The sequence below is a fragment of the Octopus sinensis genome, linkage group LG5 (genome assembly GCF_006345805.1).
Source record: "Octopus sinensis linkage group LG5, ASM634580v1, whole genome shotgun sequence".
NCBI classification, from domain to species: Eukaryota; Metazoa; Mollusca; class Cephalopoda; order Octopoda; family Octopodidae; genus Octopus; species Octopus sinensis.
The window spans coordinates 73,886,731-73,907,764 of record NC_043001.1 but is presented as its reverse complement, the minus strand read 5'-3'; the positions used below and the strand labels follow the sequence as shown (position 1 = coordinate 73,907,764).

General features: G+C 35.7%; 1 protein-coding gene across 10 annotated transcripts in view; it reads right to left on the bottom strand.

Moving 5' to 3' along the window:
* The window catches only part of LOC115211684 (rho guanine nucleotide exchange factor 11-like), a 387,012-nt gene that overhangs the window by 171,156 nt on the left and 194,822 nt on the right, over positions 1–21,034 (bottom strand). The window contains exon 1 of one of the 10 annotated variants that reach the window (XM_029780330.2): positions 6,597–6,734. The exons of the other annotated variants lie outside the window; for them this stretch is intronic. The gene's annotated coding sequence lies outside the window, so the exon portion shown is untranslated. Of the gene's footprint in view, positions 1–6,596; positions 6,735–21,034 lie in introns of those variants that run through there. 10 annotated transcript variants of the gene reach the window in all.

The following is a 21,034-nucleotide window of genomic DNA, read 5'->3' as shown; positions in this document are numbered from 1 at the left end:
TAGTTGGACAGAGAGAGTATAGCAACAATTTGAAAGGAGATCACAGTTGGATGAGGCTGTCATTGCAACAACAGCAAGGGGGAAAGAAGGGCAGTGTTAGCAGGGAAGTTAGTTTATGTGCTGACAGTGACACAGAAGAAAAGTATGGATAGAAATTATATAAAATGAGCTGTGCAATGTGGAGAAGAAAAATGCATATATTTAATTAGCAAATGGATTCTAAAATGTTGCTAAGAATATGAAAATGACTGCAGTAAGGATATTCATCCACATCAATGTAGGAGAATAAAAACATGAGAAGGAGATAGGAGAGTTTTGTTATTATTTAGGAGATAGCAAATGCAGAAGATGGTAAGATGGTGGAATCTAGACCAATTGTAGAATATAACAAGCAGCTTTCAACCCTGAGAAAAGTAATTGATGAGTTTAGTATATATATATATATATATATATATATATATATATATATATATATAAACAATAAGCACCTTTTGAATAGGTTAGCTGTCAGAGATAAAGATGTAATTATTTTAGCAAGAAGAGATGGAATGATGAGGAGTTTATTACCGATGACAGTGGTGTTGACTTGGCAGCAATAGAGACCGATAAGTGTATGGAATAAGTTAGTTGTAGTTGTTGTTGTCAGTGGTGATGATGGTAGTAGTAGTGGTGAAGGTGCAGAAGTTATCAACAACACTAATGTTGATAGTAACTGGTGTTTCTAACGAAGTTAATGTTTGTCATGAAATTGCTGATTGTGTTTTTTTAGTAACGAAGTTGGTTTTAATTATCACCACCAAATAAATCAATGCTACTGACTAATAACAATGAAGAAATACCAACAACCAATCAATCAGCAATCCCATTCCAGATCAATACTCTCTAAACTTCAGTATCCATACAGTATAACATTATTTTCAACACACAATTCATGACTCAAAAGCTGCATTCCATCCACAACCTGCCATATCCTTTCCTTAAAGAATTTATTTAGCATCTGTTTCTGGTATAAACTTGCTCTTGATTCAAGAAAGACACTTTTCTTTTTATAGTGATGATTATGATGAGCATGTGATGTTAAGACAAAGAGATACTAACATAGACATGTATATGATCAGCTTCTTATGGTTTCCATCCACCAAATCCACTCACAAGGCTTTGGTCAGCCTAGGACTATAACAGAAGACACTTGCTCAAGCACTAAACAGTGGGACTAAACCCTAAACTAAATGATTGGAAAGCAAACTTCTTAACCACACAGCTACACCTTCCCACCACCACCACAACCAAAGAAAATTATATAAATTAAAATATCCTAAGATAATTTTAAATTAGATTATTAGTTAAATTGGGATAACTGCCTGAATCCCCACTCTGCTGTCTACTTAGTGGAATGGTATCAGATTTGGAGATTTAATATATTGGCTATAAGCCACATATATAGATACATATTTTTTTTTCTCTACAAGGGATGATAGTAACATCTCATCAAATATGACCAGTGTACTGGGCCCAAATCCATAATAAAGAACTGTATAATTAGTATTTCAACACTAATCTCTCTGTGTGAAACTAAATCACAATCCAGTACAAGAAGAACAATCTTATTTAATTTCAGATGTCAAATAATGATAAATTTACCAAAGTTCACATATATATATATATATATATATATATATATATATATATATATATATACACACACACACACATATATGTCAGTGGCCCATTCCTCGAATCTGAGGATTGATTTGTTCTTCTGGATGAAAATTTGGACCATTAATGCTGATGGTGAATGTGGCTAATGGGGTCAACCTTCGAACAGAATGTGATTGCATTGGCCACATGTCAGTCCTGGTTGCTGCTGTCAGACCTTCCATTGCGGTTGTCTCTCCTCTTTTCTTACTCTTTCAAACAATGTTACATTATTGTTAATGTTTTGTCAGTAGTTGGAATGGTTCACTATGGTCATCTCAAAAGCTGGGGGCTTGAAGCTGGTCTGCTTCATAGATGACTTTAGCTGATCTTTGTAGCATCAAAGAGAAGCACCTCTTTGTCTTTTCCCAGTTGCCAGTTTGCTGAAGTGGATTTGAGGAAGCTGTTCATTGTTCATCCTGGTGACATGGCTGGTCCAACAAAGACAATGTTTGATGCTCTGGCTATTTGCACTTTCCACCACATCTTTTGACACAAGGAAAATGTGAAGGAGTCTACAAATGAATGACCATTCTCTAAATCACTAAGAAGCAATAAAATGATAAATTTTTCTCTTTTTTTTCTTTTCATTTTTTTTTTTTTTTTACTTCTTTCAGTCATTGAACTACAGCTGTACTTGAGTACCACCTTGAAGAGTTTAGTTGAACAAATTGACCCCTGTACTTATTGTAACAATCTATTTTTGCTGAACTGCTAAGGTACATGGACATGAACAAACCAACACTGGTTGTCATTTGGTAGGAAGAGGACAGGCACACACACATGATGGGCTTCCACACTGTATCCACCCTACCAAGTTCACCCGCAAGGCACAGGGCTATAGCAGAAAACACTTGTCCAAGATGCCGTGCAGCGGGGACTGAACTCAAAACCAGTGTGTGTATTTTAAACACATTTATTTGGGCTGGCATGATTTGGTGGAGTGCAGTTTTTAGAAGATGCACTCACTTCCTTGTGGTCAACTCAACTCTCACAAAGCTGGCCACAGAAATCCTTTTTTTAGCTAGGTAACACCCACCCCCCACTCCAATACACACATATACATACAAACACAATGTTGCAGCAAGATTTTTTTTTTTTTTTCAAGTAGAAAAGCTGCAATGTTTTCTTACACAAGTTTCCAAGGGTTGGCTTTAATGAAAGTAGCCCTGAATAAATGTGACCTACCCAGACTCAAAGATAATAAAACATGTAATTAGGTACTCAGATATCTCTACCGCAATCTGTTTATGTAAACAACACTCAAGTACATACAGTACTCAGATACTAACTAAACTAATCTACCCTCTATCTCTCCTTTACAATAGGGTAAATGTAAATTCTATAATATTCTTTTAAATTTCATTCACTTAAGGACATGAAACAAATTTACAGCATAGGAAACACAATATATAGTGATATTTAGTAGTCCTCATATATATCATAGAGTCAACAGTTGAAGCATATAAAGATGGAAGGAGTGAGGGAGAAGCACAAAAAGGAGAAAGTGAGAGGCTAGTTGTTAAGATTGTAGAAAATCAACATGAATTTTTGATTTTTTAAAAAGAGATATACTATGAAGTGTGTGCGTGTGTATGCATGTATACATATATATATATATGTATATATATATATATATATATATATATATATATATATATGCATGGGTGTGTATATATGTATACACAGTTTAAATGCACAAAAACCAAAAGGCAGACACAGGTGAGGGATCGACAAGCAGAGCAAAATGGAAAAGTCTTTGACGTTTTGAGCCTACGCTGACAGAAAGGGATGAGGAAAAAATGGAGGTGGGGGGAAAAAGGGAGAGAGAAACGGAAAGAGAACAAAAATGCATCGGGATTAATGGTTTTATATATATATATATATTATATATATATATGCATTTTCCACTATGTTATATACACTAAATTAAAATGGAAATTTAAATACTTAAACACAAAACGGGGTATAATTATGTGCTCTCATGTATGTATGTATGTATGTATGTATGTATGTATGTATGTATGTATGTATGTGTAAACATACAATCGAATAAATATTTTTATCATTTTATAAGATCTCTTATTGACACTGGACATAAATTCATCGACCATGTACCTTGCATGAAAATGCGTAACAATTGTAAATATTATGGATAAAATACGATCATTAATTAGCCATATGTTAGTTAAAAAACAAAAACACCACCATCCTGCTGTGACAGAAAAGAAGTACCTTCTTATGCAAGAAGAATGTCGAGGAATTCTGATATTTAAGTAACAGCCACAAGAGAGAGTATTACACAAAGATCACTCTGGTCTTCTATCAGTGACGGTAGTGTATTTATTTTTTTTAACTAAAGACACAATTATTACTCAGAGATGCAACTAAATCTGTTACCAATGTTGGGTGGGAAAATATCTTTAAATGCTACATCATGAAGAAAAACACTCAAGAAATTGTGTGTGTGTGTGTGTGTGTGTGAGAGAGAGAGAGAGAGAGAGAGAGAGAGAGAGAGAGAGAGAGAGAGAGAATAAGGGAAAAGATTTTGGTTTATCTAAATGAGGAAGAAATAGATATATATATATATATTTAAAGAAATGAAAATATAGAAAATTATATTTTAAAAAAAATGTCAAAGCAGTAGTAATTGTAATCAGCCTACAAAGAAGATTACCTCACTGAAACCTGTGTTGGTGTGTGAGAATAAGCAACCTTGTCAATGTTCACAGTGTTTCGTTGGGTTTTGTATATTAGCTGTTTACTGAGGGTTTGGTACATAACTGTTTACTAAGGTTTTGGTACATGGTTGTTTATTGTGAAGGGTTTGATACATTGATGTTCAGAGTGAAAGGTAGGGTTTGGGATATAACTGTTTACTGTGAAGGGTTTGGTACGTAGCTATTTAAAGCGAAGGGTTTTATACATAGTTGTTTACGGATAAGGGTTGGTACATAGCTGTTTACAGCAAAGGGTTTGGTACTTAGCTGTTCACAGCAAAGGGTTTGGTACATAGCTGTTCACAGCAAAGGGTTTGGTACATTGCTGTTCACAGCAAAGGGTTTGGTACATAGCTGTTCACAGCAAAGGGTTTGGTACATAGCTGTTTACAGCAAAGGGTTTGGTACATAGCTAGCTGTTCACAGCAAAGGGTTTGGTACATAGCTGTTTACAGCAAAGGGTTTGGTACATAGCTGTTCACAGCAAAGGGTTTGGTACATTGCTGTTCACAGCAAAGGGTTTGGTACATAGCTGTTCACAGCAAAGGGTTTGGTACATAGCTGTTCACAGCAAAGGGTTTGGTACATAGCTAGCTGTTCACAGCAAAGGGTTTGGTACATAGCTGTTTACAGCAAAGGGTTTGGTACATAGCTGTTTACAGCAAAGGGTTTGGTACATAGCTGTTCACAGCAAAGGGTTTGGTACATAGCTGTTTACAGCAAAGGGTTTGGTACATAGCTGTTCACAGCAAAGGGTTTGGTACACAGCTGTTTACTATTAAAGGTTTGGGACATAGCCGTTTACTGTTAAGGGTTTGGCACATAGCTGTTTATTAAGGGTATGTTAAATAGATATTTGCCGTTAGTTTGGAAGATAATCATAAATGAGTACAAATATAGAAACAAAAAAGTAGTTAGTACAACATTTGTGCAGAACCACATCAGCACAAATCTGTTGTGTATTGAATATAGTTTTGTGAATCAACAATTTGCAGTTTCCGTTGTTATCGCCGTTGTGACACTATCGGTATTATATGAGTGGCTGACTGCTTCGATGAGAAATGAGACAGCAGTGGTCATTTAAATCCACAACAGAATGGGTTTATATACGGTGTAGTAAAGGAGAGAAGGAAAGAAAGAAGAAAAAAAAGCTAACTGGAAGCAACTTACTTTCTTTTCATTTATATGAAGGTGAGGAGAAAACCATAGTGAACGTGTGATATCTGGGTGCGTGTGTGTATATTTGGTGACGGAAAATGAATCAGGAAGACAGGTTTGATAATTACAAAGTAACAAGGAAAAGGAGGATTTTAGTTATATATATATAGTTTTTTTTTTCACTTTATAATTACTAAAGAATAATTGTCCGAGTTGAACCGGAGAAGGGGACAATTAGAATATAATCAGTGTTTTATTTTTATTAATTTTTACAAAATCGAACTCAACACGAGAAAAAAAAAATAAACAAACTACCAACTGATGTAATATTAGAAAGATATAAGGATCAGGAAGAGTGATGGGAGGAATAACTAGGGAACAACACTTTGCAGAAAATAAAACCATATAAGGTCTGTGCTAATATACATACTGTAATGAGCCACGAAATTTTAATTAATTTGATTTTAATAAATTATAATTTCGAGGGGGCTCACTACACTGCACCAGCATCGTGCTTACCATGTAGTATTAAAATATGTAATTACGATAAATAAATAAATGATAATATAGATATCTGGAAAAATTCAGGTAGAAAATTATAAATAAGGATTAAATAGTAAAAATATTTATTTGTTTTGTAAATGTAATGTATATATTACACACGGCAAATTTCAGTTTCGTTTTAGCACCGTTTAGCTCTCAACAGATAAGTAAATACTAAGGTTTGGTAGATAGTAAAATCCAATTTCGGATAAATATTATGTAGAATGGATAGAAATACATGGGAATCCAATGTAAGACTGCTTTAGAGCATGATTTTGCACAAACAAGATTGTGACTATGTGCATGTGTGCACATACGTACATATGCACATACGTGCGTGCATGCCCCCCACACACACACAATCAATACGGTATGTATAACTAAGAGTATCATAACTGAGCGACTTAAAGCAATGCAATAACAGGAAAAAAGAAAACTAGAATTTAGGAGAGAACACCATTGTTGAAATGATGAAAATACCTGTGGCATGGGGCTGTTTAAATATCCGAATGTTTAAAGTACTCCAGAGCAGAAGAAGCTTTTTACAGCAGAGTTACAAGTAGTTCTGGGTATATCTATAGTACGGTAGTAGTAGGAGGAGTAATAGTAGTAACAGCAACAGGAGGAGGGGGATGAGGAAGAGGAATATATGGAGGAGGAAAAGAGGTGTCGGTGACGATGTAGGTATCTGACCTATAAATGAAACAATCCACCAACTTTTTTGAAATAAGTGTTGCCAACCATAACACGATGAACAACGAGACGACGACTACAACAATAACACCAACAATGACAAGGACATGTTTAAAAAAACTGAGCAAATTAAAGCAAGCACTACTAATATATACATATACGATCATTATTACTATAGTAGTTGAGATGTCCAGATGTTCTCATTGGGGAAAACTGCTCTGCCGCTATTGCAGCTCAAACAAGCATAACATAACTGGAACCAAACTAGGTGTTAATAACGTGTTCATTACTCAATCTTTTACCGTCTTACTTCAAAGAAAAATATTATATCCATTACTACTACTACTGCAATGATGACAACGACGATTTACTTTTTTTAAGGTCACGTTAATACTATTGTTGTAATAAGAATTATCCTTAATGAAATAATTTTGGAGTTAGCAATGAATTTGACCTTTAGTTCCTTCGTTGCTTTATATTCTGAAGGAACGAGAGAGGGAAAGAAAGGATGAGTGAAGATGCTTCAAGTGGGTTTGAGTCTTTCAAGTGAAAATTCTATGTAGTAAGGAGAAGAGTTAAGGAAGGTATTGTAGTTGAATCAAATCTGAAGAAAGTCTGTGAGACAGTAGTTGAATTCATGTAGCAGACAGAAAAGGAAGGGGCATCAGTCAGCTAGCACAGGGAGGGAATAGAAAGCTGGATTGCAAGAAGGAAGAGGTGGAAACGTACAGACAGACAGACTGATGCCTATAGCCAAGTGAATTCCCCAGCGTAGAAAACACAAATCAATATGGAATGAAGGAGAGATGCACCGAAAAACAGGAAAAAAATGGAGGGGGGGGGCGGTGGACATGTAAGAAACGTAACTGGGCAGAATGTTGGGTGAGACATTGGAGAGATATTGTGCAACGATAACGGAGATAAACTGAAATTAGAAAGGAAATATGTGGGAATATATCAACCCAAGACGTGGTGGTGGTGATTTAAAGAAGAATGAAGGATCATTATAGCAGGTGGTGGAGAGATGTGGAAGTACAAGAAGGGAATTATGTTCTGTTTAGAATGAATGAAAGGCAAGGTACAGAATACAGAGGATAGATAAATGGAGATATTAAGAAATATTGAAGAGAATCAAATGAGTAAGACAAGAAAAAAAACAGGGGAAAAAAAGGAATTCATCCTACTGCAAAATAATAGGGGAAAAAAATAGCTAGAAAGTAACAGGAAAAAGGAGAAAAAAAGTGCTGGAGAGTAAGAAGAAGAAAAAAAGAGCAATAGAGAAGGGGTAAATTCCACCCCACCACACACACACCCAAATAATGAATGAGTAAGTAGGGAATTCCTTAGATATAAAAATGGTAGGAGGGATATCCCATAGAAACACAGCAACAAATGTTGCTGATTCCATTGTTGTGGTTTATACTAGCAGTCATTTAACTACAAACAGGTAGAGCATCATAAAAATAAAGCAGGAATAATACATGGAGATCTTAGTTAGATAAGGTGAAGTGACTTTCTATGTATTCAATTTCAGTTCTATCTATCAAGACTCAGTTACAAGCTAGATTGTCTCAATATTTACATGTCACAATTATCTTGTACTTGTTTCAGTCATTTGACTGTGACCATGCTGGAGCACCAGCTTGAAGAATTTTCAGTCGAATGAATCAATCCCAATACTTATTTTTTTCTTTTTGTTAAGCCTGGTAATTATTCTATCAGTATCCATTTGGCAAACCACTAAGCTATGAGAATGTAGACACACAAATACTGGTTGTCAAGCAGTGGTGAGGGGCAAACACAGATACACACACACACATATATATATATATATATATGTACATGTGTGTGTTCGTCTCTCTCTCAATATATATATATATATATATATATATATATATGTACATGTGTGTGTCTGGGCTTCCTTCTGTTTCTGTCTGACAAATCCACTTGCAAGGCTTTGGTCAACCAGAGGTTATACTTAGAAGACACTCTTGCCCAAGGTGCCACACAGTGGGACTGAACTCGGAACCATGTGGTTGGGAAGCAAGCTTCTTACCACACAACCATAGAAACTGGAAGAAAATTTCTTTTTTTTTATGTTGAGTAAAACCTGTAGGAATATTAGTGCTAATCAAATATGAATAATAGACAATAAATTAAAAAGAAGTTTGCTTCCCAACCACATAGTTCCAGGTTTAGTGTCTTCTACTATATCAGGCCAACTAAAGTCTTGTGAGTGGATTTGGTAACAGGAAACTGAAAGAAGCCCACCATATGCATGTGTATGTTTACCTACCTGTAACTTAGTGTTTTGGCAAAAGAGATCGCTAAAATAAGTACCAGGCCTTAAAAAAAGTACTGGGGTTCATTTATTTTGCCTAAAAATTCTTCAAGATGGTGCCCCAGCATGGCTGCAGTCTAATGACTGTAACAAGTGAAAGAATAAAAAGGATGGGTTAGAAGAGTCATTTCCAGCAGTGTCTTGGCACATGTTGCAGACCCTTGTCAGCTCCTTAAATAAACCTTCACTACTACTGCCTGTGTCTGTTTCCCTCTCTCTCTCTCTCTCTCTCCTGCAGGTTCCTTCCACTTAGTTGCATAACACTCCTTTACTCAATAGCCATCCTTATATTCATCACATGTCCAGATCAGCACGGTCCCTACAGCTGACTCTTCTCATACCCAGTTTTTCTCTCAGCTCAATTGAGCCCAGTCATCTATACATGCTAACATTATACATTCAACAGAGCATGCTTTCTCCATCTATTTCCAGTTTTTGCACATCCTTTGCATTTAATTCCTGTGTTCCACTGCAAGACAGATAGATATAGCTACAGTGAGTGTGTACGATAGGTCTTGCCCTTTGATTTAGCTGTATGGGGAGGTTCAATTGCTTATTCAGTTACCTAGAGCTTGTGTCTACTGTCAGGCATCTCAGTAACTGTATGTATGTGTGTGTGTGTATCTAGGATAGATATATGATATATATATATGTATGTATGTATGGATAGATAGAAATATAAAGTTTAGTTTGACAAACAAACAAAAAAAGAGAATTCAGTAAATTACACAGACAAGGAGAGAGGGAGGGAAATGGAGCATGTGTAAAGAGAGAAAGGGATATACAAAGACATAGACAGAGAGATTAATTAAACAATTAGCTTTATCTTTTACTCTTAATGTAAATTACAGTTAAATACTGCTGTCAATTAACAAAGGAAAATGTAATATATCAGGTCAGCCTATAAGTTCTGTCTGATTTTACCTTTTTTAAAATTGAATGAAATTTAATAGTATTTTAGAATGTCTAATGGAATTAAAAATTATTTTTATGCATTTGAGTACATTCAAACTAATTAAATATTATTTTACAGAATAATAGAATTAAAATCTCTTTGATTAAAACCCTTTCTAACATGGAAGTATCCAAAGAGCATTTAAGGCACAATGCTTTATGAGTACAAAAAAGGAAACTCTGCAGCCAAAGCAACTCAAAACATACACTCAGTTTATGGGAAAGAATGCTTGAATGAAGTAACATGCAGAAGATGGTTTACAAAATTCAGAAGTGGAAATTTTAGCCTTGAAGATGAAGATCAAACAGGACATCCAGTTGAGTTTGATGATAAGCTCCTTGAGGCATTACTTGAAGAAAATCCTGCATGTTGAAGAATTGGCAATAAAGCTTAGTTCAAACCACACAACTGTTCATCATCATCTTCAACAACTTGGAAATGGCTGCCTCATGAATTGTCTGAAAGCAACCGCAAATCCTGAGTTGACATCTGCTCTTCTCTCCATTCTCGCGGACTCATTTTACCCTTGTGACTGCTGACGAAATATGGATCTTTTATCGAACTGTTAAACGTTGTAAACAGTGGCTTGGTAAAGGGGAAAAAGCTCAACCACAACTGAGAAGGGAACTTCAGGGAAAAAAGCTTCTTCTCTCTATCTGGTGGGATTGCAAAGAAGTAATTCACTTTGAATCATTACAACCTAATGCAACAATCAATGCTCAAGTCTACTGTCAGCAATTAGAGCGTTTGAACCAAGCTTTGAAGAAAAAAAGACCTGCTTTAGTGAATCAAAAAGGAGTGATGTTTCATCAGGACAATGTGCAACCCCACATTGCAAAGATCACATAACAGAAGATCAAAGAGCTTGGTTGGGAAAAAATTCCTCATCCACCTCATTCTCCTGACCTTGATCCTTCAGACTACCATTTGTTTCGTAGTTTACAGAATCATTTGGGGAACATAGCTTTCGTAAGCCAGGAGGAGGTCGAAACTGACTTTTCAGAGTTCTTTGCTTTGAAACCAGTCCCTCCTCCCACTTCTGAAAATTGCTGGTAGAACCATTAACATGCTGGACAAAATCTTTAGCAGCATTTCATCTGTCCTTACATTTTGAGTTCAAATTCTCCCAAAGTTGACTTTGCCTTTCATCCTTTCAGGAATTGATTAAATAAGTACCAGGCATGCACTAGGGTTGATATAATTGATGACCCCTCTCTCCCAAAATTTCAGGCCTTGTGAAAGCACCCATGCTGGTGCCATGTGAAAAGTACTTGTGCTAGCACCAAGTAAAAAGCACCATGCCAGTGCTATGTACAAAGCATCCATGCTGGTACCACACAGAAGGCACATGTGTTGTTACATAAAAATTAAAGTGGTTTACATTAGGAAGGGCATCCAGTCATAGAAACTAAATCAAAGCAGACTGGAACCTGGTGCAGCCCTCTGGTTTGCCAGCTCCTATTAAACAGTCCTACCCATGTCAGCATGGAAAACAAGCATTAAATGATGATGATAATGATCATCATCATCATTATTATTATCATTGTTATTATTAATGATAATTGGCCAATGATTTATACTGTTAAAACACGAGCAACAACTTATTTATTAGTGGTCTCTCCATAGAGAATCTTTGTTTCTTTTATTTGTTTTTGTTTTTTTCACCAATAAATGAGGAGTGATATCAAAATTTCAACTGCAATACTTTAGAGAAATATTTGCCCATCCCAAGATCCAGAAATGCTTTTGCTCATATGGCAGTCTTAAAAAAGCATGTACAAACACTACTTCTCGTATTACAATGCAATATATCTTTGAGTAATTTTATAGTCAAGTCTCACCTGTAAGGCTTAACTGAAAATACACACAGCTAATTAAATTGTAAGTTTTTATAGTTTCTTTTTTTTTTCAATAAACAGTTAATTAAGTAAAAAAAAAAATGCTTTTTTAAGGACAAGAAAACATGCTGAGAAAATATATGTAGCTTGCACAGAAACTAAAAGTAATAATGATAACAATAAATATAACTTTAACAAGAAAATTTGACTGTTAAAAGAGATGGTATCCATCACCTACCCTCTCTCTCTCTACTTCACAACCAAGTTGACAGCAGCCAGCAGCCCTAAGTGAATCATACTTTCACAGCCAACAACAACAACATCCTCGTATTTATTACAAGCAATAATAGATTTGCATAAATTCCTATGTAAGACTGTTTCTACTGTATCTATGAATTAGCATGAAGCCAAACTGCAGATACATAATAAACTTTTTTTAGCTTGAATGTCGACAGAGTTTCAAACCTTGTCAATTCAGAGAGTCAAGTCAATGATTTGTTCATCTAGAATTGTAATCTTCCTCAAAAACTAAATTACTTTCTCTCTTTCATCATCATCATCAACACTAGCAACATTATTTTATGTCTATCTTATATCATAGCATGAGCAGCAGTTTGACAAGCTCTAATGGGTCAAAAGACTACATTTAGCTCCAATGTCTGCATTAGCATGCTTTCTACAGCAGGATGCCCTCATTATAATTTTACTCTTGTTTTATGTAATAGATATTTTAATATATACAAGGCAAGCCCTATAGATAACTAATTGTTAAAGACCCTGAAGGAGAAGCCCACAAATAATTAAAGGTTCATGATACAATTTCAGTTGGAATTATCACCAATTGCCATCTTAAGATGCATTCCATAACCCTATGTCCAGAATCTTTATCATCCATTAGCTTTGGCAGATCTTCAGTTTCCTGTTGAGCATCTCTGCCAAGAACATCAACATAATTAAGAGTCCTACTTTAGTGAACCTCAAAGGTATGATGTTCCATCATGATAATAATGCATGACACAACATAACAAAAATCATGTTTGGAAGTATTGAAAACATCAACAGGGAAAAATTCCATGGCTTCTTTATTCCCCCATACCTTTCCCTATCTAAATGTCAACTATTCTATATTTTACAGAATTATTTCAATGACAAATTCTTACAACTAAACCAAAAGAATTGCACATAAATGATATTTAACAAGTTAATAAATTATTTTGAAGGTGGTCATTGACAACAATGGTATTTTTGTTAATGAATGGATTTTAATAGAATATGAAATTTAGAGATCTTTGTACCTAATATGTGAACATTACTTATGGGATCACCTGATATTTGTTCTTACAGAATAGAACTTTTTAACATCACCTTGAGAACCTTTAGTAGGGCTCACTCTGAGCAAGCATTTAAACCAGATCTTTACTACAGCAATCACTGACTTGAGGTTTCTCTTCTAAACCCATTCACAAACCAGTCTCTATTGGAAAGGTCATGTACTTTTCTTACTCTGACTAAACACACAACATAATATGCCCAATAGTAACTGAGATGTCAACAGATAGACAATACGCAAATATTCTCATCAATTATTTGTGCAAAATCAATTGTTATACAACACATAGAGCAGAGAGAATTATAAAATGTCAGATCCTATAAAACCTATCCATTAAGACTGGACTGTTTTCTTTTTTCTCCAACGAAGGGTCTAGTGACTAGACACTAGTCTGAATTATTTGTCTTTATGTCAACTCACAGCGTAACAAAAAGAAAGTTCTTCGGTCCAATTTCATTCTTGCTAACAGTTATCCAACCTTCTAATACATATCAATGCAACAATTAATGAATCTATTTAGACAGAGGATTCAACAACATAAAGGTGTGTGTGTGTGTGAGAGAGAGAGAGAATACATTTACATACACACATACATACATACCCTGCAAAATAACAACCATGATCAAAGCAATCTCTAAACTTCAACACCCAAATTCTGCCAAGACTAACTTTGCCTTTCATCCATTGTGCTAAAATTTGAAACCAATATTTAGTTCTGTCTACATTATGTCCCTTTACATCTAAGTTGATTTAATTTTGAGCTTGATGCAACATGTAGCAATTAAAGTATGAGCATTGATATAATCAAGTAAAACCTTAGATGTTTGTAGTCCATTGACTGAAACTACTAAAACATAAAAATAAAACAAAAAAAGAGAAATCACTAAAGCAGTCATGAGACCCATGTCAGTCTCTCCAGTTTGACCTTTCCACTGTGAGCAACTTTGCTGATGAGTTGACACCTATCAAAAGTCAGTGTCTTATTGTATGATTCTATAAAGTACAAAACATCTCAGTGAAGAACTGAGAATGACAGGGACTGAAAGGAAAAAAGGGAAGAACACATTAGTCAAACAGATCTGAGCCATTAGTGGCATGGAGAAACACCTGCACATATTTACAAAAGACTGGACACTACCCATCAAAAACTGAATAATATAAAACTATGAAGAGTCAAAACATAAGATCAAAGAGTAAAGATATATATATATATTATATATATATATATATATATATATATCTTATCCTTCACTTGTTTCAGCCATTAGATTTGTGCTTAAAAATTTTTTTTAATTATTTTATTTTTTAAAGGATGATACTTATTTTATCAGTCTCTTTAGCCCAACCACTAAGTTATGTGGGCATAAACGCACCAATACTAGTTGCTAGGTGGTGGTGATGGTGGTGGTTGGGGAACAGACACAAAGACATACATATATACATACAATAGCCTACCCTCAGTTTCCATCTACTAAATCCACTCACAAGGCTTTGATCATCTTCATGCTATAATAGAAGGCACTTGCCCAAGATGCTACAGTGAGACTGAACCCAGAACCATGTGGTTGAAAATCAAACTTCTTATTACACAGCCAACCCTGCACTTATAAAATATTATGTTATATTATATTATATAAAAGAGACCAAAAGAATAAGTACTAGGCTTACAAAGATAAGTCCTGGTGTTGGTTTGTTCGACTAAAGGCTGTGCTCCAGCATGGCCGCAGTCAAATGAGTGAAACAAATAAAAGTATATGTGCGTATATATATATATATATATATATATAATATATATATATATTTTTTTTTTTTGAGACCCCTTCAGTCATGAATGACCATAGAATTGCACCTAGAAAGTTACCCTCTGAGGCAAGGTTGTTTGTGGAAGGCTAGCAGTTGCCCATGCATACCAACCTCCCTTCTCCACACCACTGATATTATCCATGGGTAAAGCAAAGACCAATACAACTTGGTACAAGTGATGCCGCAACTCATTTCTACAGCTGAGTTAACTGGAGCAACGTGAAATAAAGATTCTTGCTCAAGAACACAACGCGCAGCCCGGTAGGGGAATTGAACTCACAACCTCACGTTTGTAAGCTTGATGCTGTAACCACTGAACCATGCGTATATATATGTATATGTATGTATGTATATATATGTGTGTGTGTGGAGGTGTTAGGGTGTCAGCATCATGATCGTAAGATTGTGGTTTCGACTCCTGGACCGGGTGACGCGTTGTGTTCTTGAGCAAAACACTTCATCTCACATTGCTCCAGTCCACTCAGCTGGCAAAAATTAGTAACACTGTGATGGACTGGCGTCCTGTCCGGCTGGGGAACACATACGCCTTTGAAACCAGGAAACCGGGCCCGTGAGCTTGACTAGGCTTTAAAAGGGCGCATTTATTTTATTTTATATAAATATATATTTATATATATATATAATATATATATATATATATATATATATATATATATATATATATACATATATACATCCATAAATTACACACACACACACACACAAATGAGAGAACTGCATAGATAGACACAGAAAGAGGTATCTATTTGTGGGTATGTACAGGCATACACTTGTACATAAACTAAACATATGTGTGTCAGAACTCTTAAACATCAACCATGATAACCAAAAACTATGAACTTAGAGAAACAGCATAAATGTTGCAGTTTACTAGGAATAAGACAGAGCTAAACACTGGAAAACAACAAAATCAATTTAAAGAGAATGTTTCACTAAAAATAACATTGCTGATCAAAATGTAAACAGTTTTGTGTCAGAAATGTTAAAAACCATTTCAAACATTAGATTTTTACATTGAACATGCTGACTTTCATAAATGAGAACAGACATAATGAAAAAGGCTATTATAGAAGTCAATAAAATATACAGAATGTCCAGTGAATATATTCCATCTCATAAATACTGAAATTGTCTCAGCAGTTTCATACAGAATTGAAACGTAAACAATTTTACTTTATTGTAAGATGACAGCATCATCACTGTCATTGTTTTTACACTCGTTTTATCTTCCTGATTTGAAAATGAGCCAGATATTTCATGGCCAGATGTTCTTCCTCTGACCAGCACCCTTATGTTTCTTTCTTCTCTTTTTTGTCTTTTCAATTAATTTATTTTTCATTCAACTGGTTGTCACATGTCTGTAAAAACTATGGCATTAATCCTTCAGACAAAGTAAACAATATCACTACCTTTTACTCTGACACTCCTAATGGCAACACACCAAAAAGACATTTCTACATGCACACACGTGACAAGCTTCCACACACTTTCCATCAGCTACTTTCACTTACAGGACATTGGCTACCTGATGCTACAGTAGAAGGCACCAGCCTATATACAGGGACCAAACCTGAAGCAATTCAGTTGTGAAGCAAGCACCATAACTACACAGCCATGCCAGTGTTTATTTGTTCATTTGGTTTTATGTCAGTTTTTCTATGCAAGCATAGGTTAGATAAATATGTTACTGAGGGTCTCCTTTACAGAGCTGAATGCGCTTCCTGATGCCAGCTCTTTTTAAGTAAAAAATCTCTTTTATTCCACACAATTTCAAAGGCACAAAGTGAGCAGATGATTTATTAACAGAAGTGCCAACAACAACACTGCTCAAACATAAAAACTTTCGTATACGTAAGCAAAGATGTCAATAGACACAACACACTTTTACATACAACATATATACATACAAATATATACAGATACTCACATGTTGGGTTTTTTTCCAGTTTACAAAATCCACTGCCAAGGGTTTGGTTGGCCTAGGACCTGGGTAGAATACACTTACCCAAGGTGCTACACAATAGGACTGAATTGGAAACCACATGGCTGAGAAGCAAACTTCTTAATGCTGCCATTCCTACACTTTATATATAAACTGGAACAAAACAGTTTGATTCAGACTCCTTGGTACACTGAGTTTCAAGCATGATGCTAATCTTCAGCCACAGGATTCAAATTCCTATGCCCGAAGACTAGCATCATACTTGAAACCTGTTCAGAAGTTTACGCAAAGTTGCAAAACATGTATCGAGAGGAGTGCATGAGCAGCACACAACTGTACAAATGGTTCAGACATTTCCAAGATGGCCCAAAAAATGTTGATATTGACAAACATTCTGGGAAGCCTACAGCCAGCAGAACTGAGAAAAACATCGCAGATGTGCATGCAGCTGTGAGGGTAAATCCGCAAATCACAATCCATGAATTATCAGAGGATGTGCAGAGTAGTTACGGTTCAGTTCATTATCACTGAAGATTTGGGCATGGGATGCATGTCAGCCAAATTTGTGCTAAAACTGTTTTCAGCTGACCAAAATGACACTTGGATTCCAGTTTCACAAGATTTCTTTGATTGTGTCAAGAACAATGAAAACTTTGTGTAGGCTTAGGTAGGCTTTTGGCAAACTTTGATGCAAATTCTCTGCTCAACTTTCTCTGTCATAGTCAATTTGATGATCACATGCTACACACCTTCCTTCCATGTATTGCTGTAAACAGCAGACGTGAGCTGGAACGTTAAAACTTAGTGCACATCTGTGCCAAACAGCTTCACTCTGAGTGCTTTATCTTCATTACTATAACAACAATCCGGATATTTATTGATCAGTCCACACACACACACACACACACACACACACAGAAACACACATATATGTATAGTACACTAGATACACACATGAAGATAACATCTTTGTATTATTTAATATTTAAATAATTCTAATGTTCGCCATTCTTATACATTTACTAAACAGTTCATTCATTACCATTTTAGCAACTTTGGTGAAGTTGATACTTTACAGATACAGTCATAATAAGACTAAAGTTTTGTTTTTACCTTATCATATTACTTATTTAAAAATTTTCAATGCTCCTCCCACACACATACACTTCCTACATTAATTTAGCTACTACATATGCTTTTTCTTCTTTCTTGCACTGAATCTAAAATTGACAGTAGTTATTGAAAATTCATGGAGATAAAAAAAAAACTTACATAATGAGCAAGAGAACTGTTAAAAATATATAATAATGAGATTAAAATACAACATGGCAAAACTGTTCAACCTTTTCTTATACTTGAATAGAATGTGAAAGTCCTCAAAAATCCATTTGAGATTTATTCCTTATTTTCCAAATGCCTTTCAATTCTGTTTCACAGCAGATTCCAGGTTCCGATGAACCAGAAACAAAGCAGCAAACAATAAAATACTTTAAATTAATGATTGATAAATAAAGAAATGGCGAGAAAACAGACATAAAAACAGAGAGAGAGATGAGGAAGAAGAACAAAAATCTCTCAACAGTGAATCGATAGTTACCAAAGTAGCCTACTTGAAGAATTAGAAGAGAAATTCTTTCATTGGTGAGAATATATCAGAACAATAGCTAGGATGAAATAAAAAAAAAAAAGAATCTACTTTACATCACCAATGCAATTACACTCTCTGGCTACTCCATTCAGACTTCCAACAAACTTATACACCTGCTATTTCAGATTCATTTCTCAGAGGGGATCAGTTGTCCCTGTTTTGTTTTTTTTTATTTTTGCTTTTTCTCTCATTTTAAAAAAAACAACCTTTTATTCAAGAGAAAAGGCAGTGTCCATGTCCCAATGAGAAGGCCTCTGAAACTGGAGGGCTGGAGGATAGTATCTGTAGACTACTTGCAACAGAGTAAAGACCCCTTTTAGTCATGAATGACCATGGGATTGCACCTAGAAAATTCCTTCTGTGACACAAGTCCAGCCAAGGTTGTTTTATGGAAGACCAGCAGTCACCCAGGCATACAAACCTCCTCCCTCCATGCCATAGGCTGAAACAGCTTGGCACCAGTGACACCGCAACTCATTTTCACAGCTGAGTGAACTGGAGCAATGTAAAATAAAGTGTCTTGCTCAAGAACACAACAGCCCGGTCCAGCAATCGAACTCACTACCTCATTATTGTGAGCTTGATACTCTAACTACAGCCCTGCACCCTCACACTTAAAACAGAAAACTCTGTTAAATGCCTTCATGGTAACAGGTGAGTGTCAAATCAAGTAGGCCTTGGTGGGATTTGAACTCAAAATGTAAAGAGCCTAAACAAATACCATAAAGAGTCTGATGTTCCACCTTCCACCAATCCCCTGATACGTGACCATGGTCTTGTACTTTTTTATCAACCCTGAAAGGATGAAAGTCAAAGTTGACCCCAGTAAGATTTGAACTTAGAATACAGAAAATCACAACAAATACTGCAATACTACACTCTAATGTAATGACTTTAGCAAATTAATTATATTTATTTGATAATGACATGAAAATAAACAGAATATCTTTAATGTAACCACTTCACAATAAGACTGTATAATGTCACTGAGTTGAAACTGACATAGTTTCTTAATAAAGACATACCACAATAAACATTTCACATGACCAAAGTATGAGGTCATGGAAGGAACTGAATATAGATCAGAGCCCAAGCTTTGTAACTGTAACAGCCTCTCTCTCTCTCTCTGATGAAACGACAGTGAAAACCTTGAATTCATTGATGTGTGACTGCTGTACTATAATTATAACATCATAATCATTCTTATGTTTATTTATTCTATGTTATCTTAGATTAGATGTGCCTGCTGCTTTTATCATCAATTGACTACAATACTTCTTTGGTCATTTATTTTTATAATTAATAAGTCACCTATGACCTTTAATCAATGTTCCCAGTGAGAATAATGTGATCAATGTTAATTTTCATTTTTGAACTCTGGCAGGTCAACAACCAGGTTAGGCTCTGGCCCAAGGAGCCTGTAGGCTCATGTCAGACCTAAGAAGATAAGAAGAAGGTCATGATCTGCAAGAAAAATGGGGTAGAGAGGTAGTTTGGAAAGGTTAGAGCTATGATGGGTGAAGAATGAATTAGTGTACGACATCAGAGGGAATGACACAGTAAGGGAGATGAGAGGACTGATTGGAAGGCAGGAGCAAAAGCTGTTGCATAAGTGGTAAAAGAAGAACAGAAAAGTAGCCATGTACATGGGCAAGGAGCTGCGATGTGCTGATGTGTGTTCTTTTACTAATCTAAGAAAGGACTTTCCTGTTGTAAATGGAAGATGAGGGGTCTACAATTTCTTGCAGAACAACCTGCATACATGATTTGGTTATAGTGATCAAATGTTTGTCCTGTACATTAGCTCACACCCTTCATCATATCAACATTACCTGCACAGATGCATGGTGTGTCAAAATGACTACAGAGCAATCTAGGAACTGAAACCACAATCTTGTGATCATGAGTACAACACCATGAACACTAAGCCACACACCCTCACTGTGTGTGTGTGTATTTCGAATTTGGGCCTCACTGAGGCAATGACAAGTAACCAAGTCCTTTGCCGTGCTTGGGAAGACCTGTCAAGCCAAGTGAAATCATAGTTGTGGCCCATGTCACTGTCACATAACTGGTACATAAAAAAAACATCTTTTGAGAGTTGGGCCTCACGGAGGCAATGACAAATAACCAAGACTCTTGGCAATATGCCATGCTTGAGAAGTAAACCCATCAAGCCAAGTGATATCATAGTCATAGCAGATACTGGTGTCACACAACTTGTATTTGTGCCGGTGACACTTAAGAGCACCCATTACATTTGCGAAGTGGCTGGCATTAGGAAGGGCATCAAACTGTAGCAACCATGCCAAAACAGACTGGAGTCTGGTGCAGCCCCTTGGCTTAC